The 13,150-nt window shown below is 39.0% G+C and overlaps 1 long non-coding RNA gene across 1 annotated transcript; it reads right to left on the bottom strand.

Annotated features, from left to right (window-relative positions):
• Positions 1-1,825: 1,825 nt before the first annotated feature.
• LOC119144128 lies at positions 1,826-11,255 on the bottom strand. Its single transcript, XR_005102967.1, has 3 exons — positions 11,246-11,255; positions 9,572-9,577; positions 1,826-1,943 (listed from the first exon to the last, which is right to left on the bottom strand). It is a non-coding gene; the product is annotated as an uncharacterized LOC119144128 (long non-coding RNA).
• Between the last annotated feature and the right edge of the window lie 1,895 nt (positions 11,256-13,150).

Genomic DNA, 13,150 nt, shown 5'->3' with positions numbered 1-13,150 from the left:
AACTGTAATTGTATAAAAGTTACTGTTTGTTTATAATTGATCTATAATAAATGATGTAATATAAAAGGAAATAACTAGCTCTGTTACAAACCATTAATTTTCATGGACCAAAGTTAACACTCTACAGATATAATTTGCAATTCTAATGCAAGCCTTGTGGGTTGTGGTTCTTTTTTTCCTCCTTCCCATCCCCCTGCCCTGGTTCTGTCTTATTTACAAGTATCTTGGTTGAATTAATAAATAAACCATAACTGAAATATTTCATTTTAATTAGCATAAAGTGGCATTTGTACAGCAATGTTTAGCAAAGAGATCTGAGGTGCTGTCAGATGGAGGATTAACAATGAAACAAAGATCTGAATAAATACATGGTATTTCAAACCAAATTCACTGACCACACACAGGATCACATTTTTAGATAAGGCTTTTGCATTTAATATGAGATAGTAAACCCCTGCTGTTTGGACTGTGATAAATTGCTCGGTGCATGTCGTCTGCTGGGATGTAAGACAAGATATTATTCTTAACCCCAGAACTGTTCAGCCTGATTATTTCCTAAGAAGCTTGACAGCTTTGGAAATGGCAATAGGAAACCTCTGTAGGGAAGAGAGGGAGAGGGAGAATAGGAGAAAGTTTTGCAGACATTTATCATAGCATCATAGAATAGTTTAGGTTGGTAAAGACCTTTAAGATCATCAAGTCCAACTGTTAACCTAGTATTGCCAAGTTCATCACTAAACCGAGCCCCTAAGTGCCACATCTATGCGTCTCTTAAATACCTCCAGGGATGGTGACTCCACCACTTTCCTGGGCAGCCTCTTCCAAGGCTGGACAACACTTTCAGGGAATAAATTTTTCCTAATACCTTGTCTAAACCTCCCCTAGCACAACTCAAGGCCGTTTCTTTTTGTCCTATTGCTTGTTACATGGGAGAAGAGACTGGCACCCATCTCACTGTAATTTTCTTTCAGGTAGTTGTAGAGAGCAATAAAGTCCCCCCTGAGCCTCCTTTTCTCCAGACTAAACACCCCCAGTTCCCTCAGCTGCTCCTCATAAGAACTGTGCTCCAGATCCTTCACCAGCCTCATTGACCTTCTCTGGACACACTCCAGCACCTCTACATCCCTCTTGAAGTGAGGGCCCAAAATTGAACACAGTGTTCGAGGTGCAGCCTCACCAGTGCCAAGTACAGGGGACAATCACTTCCTTAGTCCTGCTGGTCATGCTATTTCTGATATAAGCTGGGATGTTACTGGCCTTCTCAGTCATTGGTAGCTTATATTCAGCCAGCTGTCAACCAGCACCCCCAAGTCCTTTTCCACTGGGCAGCTTTCTTGCCACTCTTCCCCAACCCTGTAGCATTGCATGGGGTTGTTGTGACCCATGTGCAGGACCCATTACTTCTCCGTGTTGAACCTCATACAACTGGCCTGGGCCCATCCATCCATCCTGTCCAGATCCCTCTGCAAAGCCTTCCTGCCCTCAAGCAGATCAACACTCCCACCCATCTTGGTGTCATCTGCAAGCTTACTGGTGCACATAACCCGCTCCTCCAAATTGTTAATAAAACTATTAAACAGAACTATCTCCAGTAGTGAGCCCTGGGGAACACCACTTGTGACTGGCTGCCAGCTGGATATAACTCCATTTATTTTTACTGTTTGGGGTCAGCTATCCAGATGGGTTTTACCCAGTGAACAGTACAACCATCCAAGCCATGAGCAGCCAGTTTCTCCAGGAGGAGTATCAAAGGCTATCCACAACCTTTCTGTCATCCACTAAGCAGGTCAGCTTGTCATAGGAGGAAATCAGGTTCAGTAAGCAGGACCTGCATTTCATAACCTCACGCTGACTGGGCCTGATCAACCTGGTTGCCCTGTACGTGCCACATGGTGGCACTCAAGATCATCTGCTCCATAATCTTCCCCAGCACTGAGGTCAGACTGACAGGCCTCTAGTTCCTCAGACCCTCCTTCCTTCCCTTCTTGTGGGTGGGTATCACATTTGCTAGCTTCCAGTCAGCTGGGACCTTCTCACTTGGCCAGGACTGCTGATAAATGATTGAAAGTGGCTTAGTGAACACTTCTGCCATCTCCCTCAGCACCCTTGGTTAGATCCCATCTGGCCCCATAGACTTGTTTGTGTCTAAGCAGTGTATCAGGTCGCTGACCATTTCCCTTGGATTATGAGGGCTTCATTCTTCTCCCCATCCCCATCTTCCAGCTGAGGGGGCTGGGTACCCCGAGAACAACTGGTCTTTCTGTTAAATGCTGGGGCAAAGAAGGCATTAAGTACCTCAGCCTTTTCCTCATCCTCTGTCACTACGTTTCCCTCACATTCAATAAGGGATGGAGATTAACCTTGCCCCTTCTTTTGTTGCTAATAACATTTTTTATTGTCTTTTATGGCAATAGCCACATTAAGTTGTAGTTGGGCTTTGTCCCTTCTGATTTTCTTCCTGCATAACCTCATGACATCTTTGTAGTCCCACTGAGTTGCCTGCCCTTTCTTCCAAAGGCCATAAACGCTCCTTTTTTATCTGAGTTCCATCCAAAGCTCTCTGTTCAGCCAGGCCATCCTCTGCTCTGCTGCCTTGTCTTTCCATGTATGGGGACGGCCTACTCCTGCAACATTAAGATTTCCTTCTTGAAGAATGTCCACCCTTCCTGGACTCCTTTTCCCTTCAGGGACTGCCTCCTAAGGGCCTCTGCCAACCAGTCTCCTAAAGAGGTCAAAATCTGCCCTTCAGATGTCAAAGGTAGCAGTTCTGCTGACCCCACTCCTTACTTCTCTGAGAATCAAAAACTCTATCATTTCATGATCTCTATGCCAAAGATAGCCTCCAGCCATCAACAAGTCCTTCTCTGTTTACAAAAAACAGGTCCATCAGGGTGCCTTCCCTAGTCAGCTCATTCACCAGCTCTGTTAGGAAGTCCAGGAACCTCCTAGAGTGTTTCCTCTCTGCTGTTTTGTATTTCCAGCAGACATCTGGGAAGTTGAAGTCCCCCATGAGAACAAGGGCTAGCAACTGTGAGACTTCTCCCAGCTGCTTACAGAACATTTAATCTGCCTCTTCATCCTGGTCAGGTAGCCTGTAACACACTGCCACCATGGTATCTGGCTTGTTGGCCTTCCCTCTGATTCTTACCCATAAACACTCAACACTATTGTCACCATCATTGAGCTTTGGACAATCAAATCACTCCCTAACATACCGGACTACCCCACCACCTCCCCTTCCTTGCCTACCCCTTCTGAAGTGTTTGTAGCCATCCATTGCAGCACTGCAGTTGTGCAAGTCATCTCACCATGTTTCCATGATGGCAACTATGTCACAGTTTTCCTGCTGCGCAATGGTTTCCAGCTCCTCCTGTTTGTTGCCCATGCTGCACGCACTGGTGTAGAGGCACTTCAGCTGGGCTATTGATTCCATCACCTTTTTTGCAGGGGAGAAGCCCTAATCCCTACGTGATCATTCTCAGGTGCTTTCATAGTCTCTAACACATCAATAACCCTTGTGTCTTTGCTGCTGCATGGATCTCCATCCTCTGTCTCCACTAAGACGTATTTCTACTGGAAATAATGTGTAGTTACAGTGGTTTCATTTGTTTTGATTTTTTCCTTATGGAAAACAAATCTAGGAAAATATCATTGGCCATAGAAAGGTGTGCCTTTTACTATTAACATCCTATGTCTTCAACAGTGAGTCATCAAGAAAGGAGCAGTTTATTTGTAGGAGAGCTAATACAAGAAGCCCATACATATAGACTGCCTGTGATCTCAGCAGATTTGTCAGTGCCTGGACACCAGATCTATGCCGTCCCTGTGGCACAGTTTGGCTCACAATGGCTGCTGTTGCTGACATGCAAGCAGGGTGTGCTGCTTTGCTCTTGGGTTTTGAACATCAAGCAGGCTTCTCAGGTGCTTTCTGCCCAAGCTGAAAAGGAGATGCATGTGGGGTCCTGGGGAAACAGAGAAGGCAGATGCCAGGCTCCTGGGAGGGATAGAAGAGATGGAGGGAGGTGGTAGTCCAGGCTCAAATACAGTGGCTACAGCAAGGCTAGACCTTGCAGGACTTCGACATTGTTGCTATGTCATGTATGGTGAGAACGTCCAAAATCTTATGGTAACAGCGTGCACAGCCCATGTCTTTGCCAGTAGGCTGGCTCAGCATGTTTTTAAATAATATTGGAGGGTGTATGCTTGAAAATTTGATTTATTTAGTATTATTTTTCTCCTGAAGGAAACATGAAATTGCTGGTTCATCAGCTATCCAACCTTCCTGAAAAAAGAATGTCAACATTTTTGTTTGGGTTTTTCTGATCTGATTTCTTATTTATGTTTATTTAAAGAAAGCTAGCTTCTCCACTGCTCTTTCCTTCTTGTTGTTTTTTTTGTTGGCTGTTATAATTGTCCGGAAAATGAAAGGTCACTGAGGACATTCTGTGCCGTGTGCCAAAGTATACCAGAGATTTTAAGTTCACTATTGAGACTGAACAGAGAGTTCAACAGAGCAGCAAGCAGGAAAAGGACCTTCAGAAGTACATAGAAAGGCAGGAAAAGGGCTGTTAATTAGGGTTTTATCAAGTTGGAGAAAAATAAGACTCTGTAAGTATGAATATTGGCAACGTTCTTTGAATCTAATTGCAGATCAGCAAAAGGGAAGTGAGGCACCTGCAGGATGTCTGTCCCAAGTCTACTGTCACACTGGGAGATAAGAAATATCCAAGTCTACATTTAAACCTGAGAAACATTAGAGGTTGATGAAAATTTTGGCCTGATTTGCTTTTCAGAACTAATTTACCTTCACCAATTAATTTCTTGATTCTCTCATTGCAGCTACCTGTCATAACATAAAAATGTTTCAATAAAGATTTTTGTTGTCATAGAATTAAATTGTAGAGTAATCAAACTTTCTCAAGATATTTAATTGGATTATAGTTGCTAGACATTGGAGAAAAGACTTCTCATCTCTAATCTGGCTAAGCAAAGATTTCTTTTTTTTCTTTTTTTTTATGTGCAAGAATTGCAATAAAATTAAGCTATATCACTCTCTTTGCTCTTGAGCTTCTGAGAAGAAAGAACAATCCAAACACTGCTGTAAAATAATATTAAGAATAAATGAAATAAAATGGATAGACCCAACATGATTTACTTGAAAACCTATGGGAGAAAAGTAAAGATGCAGTGGAAATGCTATGACTATTAGTTGGTGAAGGGGGTCCCAAGTAGCAGCTCTTGTACTGCATCACTGCTGTGGTCCAGGAAAGGATGTCAGTACAAGAAAAGAAGCAGAGTCTGAGCAGCGGTAGATACGAATGAAGGAGGAGTGTGAAGAATACAATCACAGTAATACATCAGGAAGCATTTTTTAATAGTAATATTTCATTTTAATGACAGATTAGTTCAAAATCTGATAAAGAAACACATCTATTAATGTTATGCATTTATATGTTAGTGTTTTCCATGAGGAAAGCAATATAACACATACTTTTCCCCTGTTCCTTTTTTACTGAATTGGCTGGTCTGATTATGTGCCTTTAGCTTTGGGTACAGATACTCAGCCTGAAGAGATCATCTGCTTTTGCATCCTACAGCACACATAACTTTACTAGTTAATTATAAGCTTTGAATTTTTGCTGCAGCAATAGGATATTTACAAGGAAGATGCACTGTTCTGAATGTAAGAGTTCAAGCAACAAGGAATCCATTAGATACCTAAATAGGTTTCTTCATTGCAAAACCAAAACCCAACAAAAAGTCATGCTCTGTTTCCTAGCTTTGACAGAATCAGGTTTAATGAGTGTATAGGTTCAGTTTTTCATTCACTTATAAAACTATGCTTGTGTGGTGCTTACACAGGATGACTTAGGTCCCTTCAAGAGTAGATAATCACTAAATGCACTCCTATTCCTTTCACTTGGTGGGAAGTTTAGCAATCTTATTACTCTCCCAAGAATATAAGTATTTTTTCAACATTGTTTTAAACAGCTTTACAACTGAAAAGCTTGAAGCAGAAAAACATAATTTAACTTTACATTGTTGTTTTCTTCTGGAGAAAAGGCACGTTTTAAAGTTTCTTATGAGAACTGATATATGAGATAAGGAATCTCACAGATTCCTTAACATATATATATAGTGTATGCATAGTTATTTAAGGAATTTTTGAGGACCACAAGTACTATAATTAGCATGATGTTTAAAGCACTCTAACAATGTTCAGAACATATATAAACATATATATGACTGCAGCCTAATTTAGATGCAGAAAATATTAAGACAGGAATTTCTGTGAATCTTATCTGTATTTGTGGTGAATTTTATAGTGAATGGAGGAAATGATTCCATACATCCTTTTTTTGTCGTGCATTTTTTTAACATTGCAGTAATTACTGAAGTATTACTCTTCCAGATTTCAGAAAGCATAACTGACTGAGGAGGTCATAATGCTTAGCAAAATATTACCACCTCACTGTATTTCTTTTTTCCAAATGTCATACTTTACTAGTACATTACAGAAATCTAAGCAAGAGAATATTTTGATACTTCTTGAGATGTACAGTCCACTAAGCCCATAGAATAAAATGCAGGGATAAAAGATAACTGTCATTCCTTTGAAATTTTGCAGTCATTTGGGTCAGCTGATGTGTAATTGAACAAAAATGAAAAGTTTCACCGATACAGAGATATTAAGTACTTACCTTGAAATTATATTAGTTTTACTTTTTCATTTAAAAATGTTAATGTTATTTCATTAAAATTATCCTTCTCTTAAAAAACAAAGCAAAACAAAACCAAAAAACCAGGCAGAAATTTCTCAAGCACCTCTGTTTATGCCATAATGATACAGTGGTTCAAGGTGGCTGCTCCTGTTGCAGCTTTCCATTTTATAGCTTGAATTCCTCATTCCTCTGCAATGGACTGCAATATAAATCCTAAGACGTCTGGAAGTAAATAGAAATCTGGTTTGCTAGATTTAGAGTTGTGTGTATAGACACATTTCAGATTCATTTGTACTTCAAAGGTTAACAATTGGGAGTAGGATATTATTAGTCCTTGAAAGTTCAGGACTAGGGAATAAAAGAGAACTGTTAATGAAGATTCTGGGTCCTTTGGACTCAGAAAGCTGAGGACTATTTAAAATCAAATTTCTCTTGTAGATTTTCTGAGAGAAGACAGAAGCACAGATCAAGATTCTCTGACCATGGTCTGAAGCTGATCTCAGTTTCTCTACCCTTCTTTCACTCGTTTGTTCTTTCAGTTGTGCACCCTCTTGCTCACTTGCTCTTCCTTCTCAGTCTTACACCTTGCAGGCATTTCTAGATCCAAATGGAAAAGTGTGACTTAAAAGTACTGGTTATTTCACTTGCGTGTTATGTCAGAAATTCCTATTTTGTATTGTTATTTACAGTGTTACAGTGGATCTAAAAAGGCTTCAATCTGAAGAAAATCAATTTTTATGTAGGTTGGTGTGTGTTTTGTTTCTTGGGTGGTTTTTTTGGGGGGTGGTAGTTTTCATTTGGTTTTGGTTTTATTGGTTTTGTTTTTTAAATTAAAGCTCTACTGTATCTGTTCCTTAGTGCACTGGGCACATAGAGTGGTGGCATTAATTTCACTCTGATTGCGGATTATGTTGAAAGCAAAGATATCCAGTATTATATTATTAAATTTGTTATTAAGGGGAAAATGGACATATCAAAATAATTTTCTTCAAAAACAGTATAAGTCATGATTCAGTAAAGTTATAAAACTGAAAAAGAAAAAGCAGATTTTTCACCTTTCTTAGGAGAGCAGTTATTTGAAGTCCATTGGCACCCACATCAAATGTATATCTGACTGAGCAGAAAATGGAGAAAGATATGGAAGACATCTTGTGCAGTCTAATAAATCTACGACAGTTATGAGTAGTGAAAAACATTAAATTATAATGGAAATATCCAGCACAAAATCAAGATGCCAAGAACTATTAATCAAGACCATAAGAAATGTGAATAGGAGAAATAATTTAAATGTAATGGGCAGTTGAGTAATAAACAGGAGGAAATACCTACCAGGTAGGAATATTCATATCATCTGCATAGTAAAATAGTTGTTCATAATCTATTTAGAATGAGTGAGCAAAAGGTTTGGGGGAGTCAAATGGAGTGAAAAATGACATGTGTTTCTAGAACATTGACAGCTCAGAAATAAATAATATTATTTTATTATGGTTCTACATCTTAGCAAATGAAACAAAATACATGTCTCTAATCTGACAGAGACTACATCTACTACAGATCATCATATCCTGCTAGAGAGGGTTGCAAGTTACACCCCTATGCACTGATTTATAAAATATAGTGGTAGGGACAGAACTATGTTATTACTGAGACTTCAGTCTGGATTGCTTGGTTAACACCTCTTACTTACAAGGCCTGTACCGCCTGCTGAACTTAGAGATAACATTTTCCTAACTTTAGAAAGAGCTGCATACATCACAGTAGAATTTGCTTTACTCTGTATTTTAGAACGATAAAGGTGAGTTCATCACAGAACTATAAAACTTACAATTGCTGTCTCGGGCAGCAATGGATTGATGACATTCATTATATGTAGCGAGCAAAGTCCAACACAGAAAGGCACAATTTTTGCACTTCAGAAGTTAAATTATTTTGATACATATCAACTAGGAGAAAAAGCTGAAGCTAACTAGTAGTAATTATAATTGAGAAAGACCTAACAACATTAACTGTTGAACAGAAAAACGGCAATACCATGTTAAAAGAGCTTCCATACTGGCTTTAAAACTTGGGCTATTTTTAAAGACAAGTGGCCATAAATAATAAAAATAAAATTAAAGTAATATGTTGTACTGGTTTTGGCTAAGATAATTTTCTTCATAGCAGCTTGAATGATGCTCTTTTGGATCTGTGAGGAAGACAGTGTTCATAACAGAATCACAGAATCATAGATTCATAGATAGCATCATTTGGGTTAGAAAAGACCTTTAAGATCATCAAGTCCAACTGTTAACCTAGTATTGCCAAGTTCATCACTAAACCGAGCCCCTAAGTGCCACATCTATGCATCTCTTAAATACTTCCAGGGATGGTGACTCCACCACTTTCCTGGGCAGCCTCTTCCAAGGCTGGACAACACTTTCAGGGAATAAATTTTTCCTAATACCCTGTCTAAACCTCCCCTAGCACAACTCAAGGCCGTTTCTTTTTGTCCTATTGCTTGTTACATGGGAGAAGAGACTGGCACCCATCTCACTGTAATTTTCTTTCAGGTAGTTGTAGAGAGCAATAAGGTCCCCCCTGAGCCTCCTTTTCTCCAGACTAAACACCCCCAGTTCCCTCAGCTGCTCCTTATAAGAACTGTGCTCCAGACCCTTCACCAGCTTCATTGCCCTTCTCTGGACACACTCCAGCACCTCTACATCCCTCTTGAAGTGAGGGCCCAAAATGGAACGCAATATTTGAGGTGCAGCCTCACCAATACCGAGTACAGGGAGACAATCACTTTTCCTGCTGGCCACACTATTTCTGATACAAGCCAGGGTGCTATTGGCCTTCTTGGCCACCTGGACACACTGCTGGCTCATGTTCAGCCAGCTGTCAACCAGCACCCCCAAGTCCTTTTCCACTGGGCAGCTTTCTTGCCACTCTTCCCCAACCCTGTAGCATTGCATGGGGTTGTTGTGACCCCATGTGCAGGACCCATTACTTCTCTGTGTTGAACCTCATACAACTGGCCTGGGCCCATCCATCCATCCTGTCCAGATCCCTCTGCAAAGCCTTCCTGCCCTCAAGCAGATCAAAACTCCACCCAGCTTAGTTTTTATGTGCAAACTTCCTGAGGGTGTGGTCAATCCCCTCATCCAGATTGTCAGTAATTTTATTAGTATTATTAATATTAATTATTATTTAATATTAAATATAACTATCTCCAGTACTGAGCCCTGGGGAACACCACTTGTGACCAGTGAACACAGGGATATTTTGGTTATTGGTGAGCAGTGCTGACACAGGGTCAAGGCCTTTTCTGTTTTTCAAGCTGACTCACCAGAGAGCAGGCTGGGGGTGCGCAAGAAGCTGGGAGGGAACACAGCTGGGACAGGTGACCCCAACTGACCAAAGTGATATCCTGTATCATATGATGGCATGGTCAGCTATAAAGGCTGGGGGAAGAAGAAGGAAGGGGGGGAACTTTCAGAGTTATAGCATTTGTCTTCCCAAGTAACCATTATATATGATGTAGCCCGGCTTTCCTGGAGATGGCCAAACACCTGCCTGACCATGGGAAGCGGTGAATGAATTCCTTGTTTTGCTTTGCTTGCGTGTGAGGCTTTTGCTTTACCTATTAATCAGTCTTTATCTTAACCCACGAGTTATCTCTTTTAACCTTCTGAGTGTCTCCCCAGTCCTGCTGGGAAGGAGGGAGCAAGTGGCTGTGTGAGGCTGAGCTGCCTTACCGGGGTTAAACCACCACATATGTGAAGAAGACAATTAATAATTATACCCTGGGTACTGGAAAATGCAAAATATAAAATAGTGGAGGATTTTAAGTGGACGGTGGAAATATGTGACCAGGAGAATTAAGGTCTCTAAGAATGAATATCTGAAGTGTGTCTGGTTGAAAGGGTATGCTCAGTAGGTTTTGGACCATAAATAAATGATAGAGTTACAGAGTTGCCAATATTGCAGAAAAAGTGGAATTATTCATATTCTCCTGGAAAATTGCCAGGTAATGTATTTCTATTAATAATGGTGCCAGTGACAGAGAAACAGTTTCTGTTCTAGATAAAATATAATAGGATGTCAGGACTAAGTCTTAAATCTGTCTTTTCCTAAATCAGCAGACCACATGATTATATGTGTGTGTGTGTATGTATGTGTATGTGTGTGTATATATATGTGTCTGTGTGTATATATATATGTTTATGTATACATATATATATGCAAATAATGGTATATATATATCAGCACATATCAAAACGTTAAAAAAATTGCTTGGAATTCTCTCAATTATTTGGGCAGATCTAAGGAATAGTGGAAGAATAAAGACACTTGAGAGAGGTAGAAAAAACACACGTATTTTGCCAGAATTTTGAAAGTGCGTAGCGGAATGTCTCGGCTGCACTGTCAATGATGACTCACAAAGAAATGGAATGGCTATCAAGAAATAAAGTTAAAAAAGACTTAAGGAGAAAAACATAACTAGCATTATACATTTTATATAAAATAAATGTTGTAAAACTAACTGGTATCTTTACTATGGGAATTCATGTAAACTGATGATGAAAACCAACTGATAAATCCACAGAGATTTCCACAAATATTGGTACTGCATAACATCTTGATCTGGAAAATTGGATGATACAGTACCACAGAGTCAAATACATGCTTAATGAACTAAAAACTGTTAAGAACAGTTTGTTTGGATATATTCTGGAAAATACATACTCCAATTAAACCTTGTCCATTGGAATTGCAGAAGAAACTAATTCAGGAATTTCCTGTTGCCTGGTGTTATGCAGGTGGTAATCAAAGGTAATAGTAACAGGACCTCCTGGCTGCATAATTTATTCAATCTATTAATTTTGGAAATGCTTTATATGCCTTAAATTTTAGGCTTTTAAAGGGCCAAATGGAGTTAGATTTTGTCTTCTGTTAACTTCCAGTAAGAAGATGGTCCTATACCCCTTCTTCCACTTTGAAAATTACAGCTGTCCTTTATATACAGATACTACACTTTCACTTCCAAATATTGGCTTCTACAGCTAAATGGTGATTCTGAATATGGACCAAATGGCAATAACATGCAAGTACCCTTAGGTGCTTCAGAAAAAACATTGCCCCATATAACTTGATCGACTTATTTCTGGTATTCCTTCTTTGTATTTAGCACTTAGGACATCAGTTAGGGACTTCAAAGTAACAGAAAATGACAGAATTACTTGTTGTAAAATGTAAATGTATTGTAAATACTAATGTATGTTCATGTGTGTACATCATTATAAATTAAACATAATTATTTAGGAAGGTAATAAATGTGGGTTTTTTTTAAATCTGAAGGTTTTAATTTTTTGATTAGCTGTTATGCTGTAGAAGTTTACATTTTTAAAAATATCTTTTGAAGAGTAATGGGTTTCATCTTCAGATGGTCTTTTGGTGCCTGATCATCATCTGTCTTTCTAAAGAAACATGGCATTTACTTGATGTCATTGTTTGTTATGAAACTGGAATAATGCCTTCCTTTAAGCTTCTCAGTGACAATTTTTAAATGATTTTGCTCCTGCTTTCTGTCTTCCATTGCAGAGTTCAAAAGTGGGCTGCCTTCTTTCTCTGTAAAAGTTTCAAAACTTTGAAGGGAAAAGTAATCCTAAGGTTGACTTAATAAAAAGTATGAAAGCACCTGCCAAAGTGTTCGAGATCAAGGAGACAGCTGCAATTTCAAAAGCGAAGCTTTAAAGCTTCAATGTATGTGAGGAAGAAAAAGCTCCCTTAATCTGTCATAAAACATCTTTTGTAGTAGCAAGCAATAAGAACAAGACTGAGAATGAAGCACTACCACAGAGTATGCTTCTGCTATTGAGTCACTGAAAATTAGCTGCAATTCAACTGAAAAAACTTGTGTTTGGGCAGCTATACTGTCCAATAGAGGGAGAAAAAATAAATCAAAAAAACAGCAAAGAAACTGAAACACACATACACATATCAAGAAACAAACAAATTTTGGCAAATAGATATTGCATTTTGGGCTAGATTTTTATTATTACCCATGAGAAATGAAATGTATCAGCTATCCTGCTCATGAAGTAAGATAATGTAGTTCAATGGTAAATAAAGGTAACAAAATTTGAGTTTATTCTGTGAACATCCAATCAGACCGAGCATCCATTATACTTGGTGATAAAAATTCTACTTAAAAAAGAAAACGGAGAAAGAAAATTTGAAAACATACCACAAAAGTGGAGTAACTGCAGTAGGTCTGAACAAAGTTATCCCATAAGTCTTTCCTAAAAACTATAAAGAAGCATAACTAGATATGTTAGTGAACACTTGATCGCCTAATGAATTTGTTAAATTTCAGTATGCTTTCCAGTAATTCCTGTATCATGGGTAATTTCACTATTAATTGAAGTAAATTAATTTTTGAAGCAAAG

Source organism: Falco rusticolus, chromosome 3, assembly GCF_015220075.1.
Source record: "Falco rusticolus isolate bFalRus1 chromosome 3, bFalRus1.pri, whole genome shotgun sequence".
In the NCBI taxonomy this organism is placed as follows: domain Eukaryota; kingdom Metazoa; phylum Chordata; class Aves; order Falconiformes; family Falconidae; genus Falco; species Falco rusticolus.
This window is presented reverse-complemented; position numbering and strand designations above follow the sequence as displayed.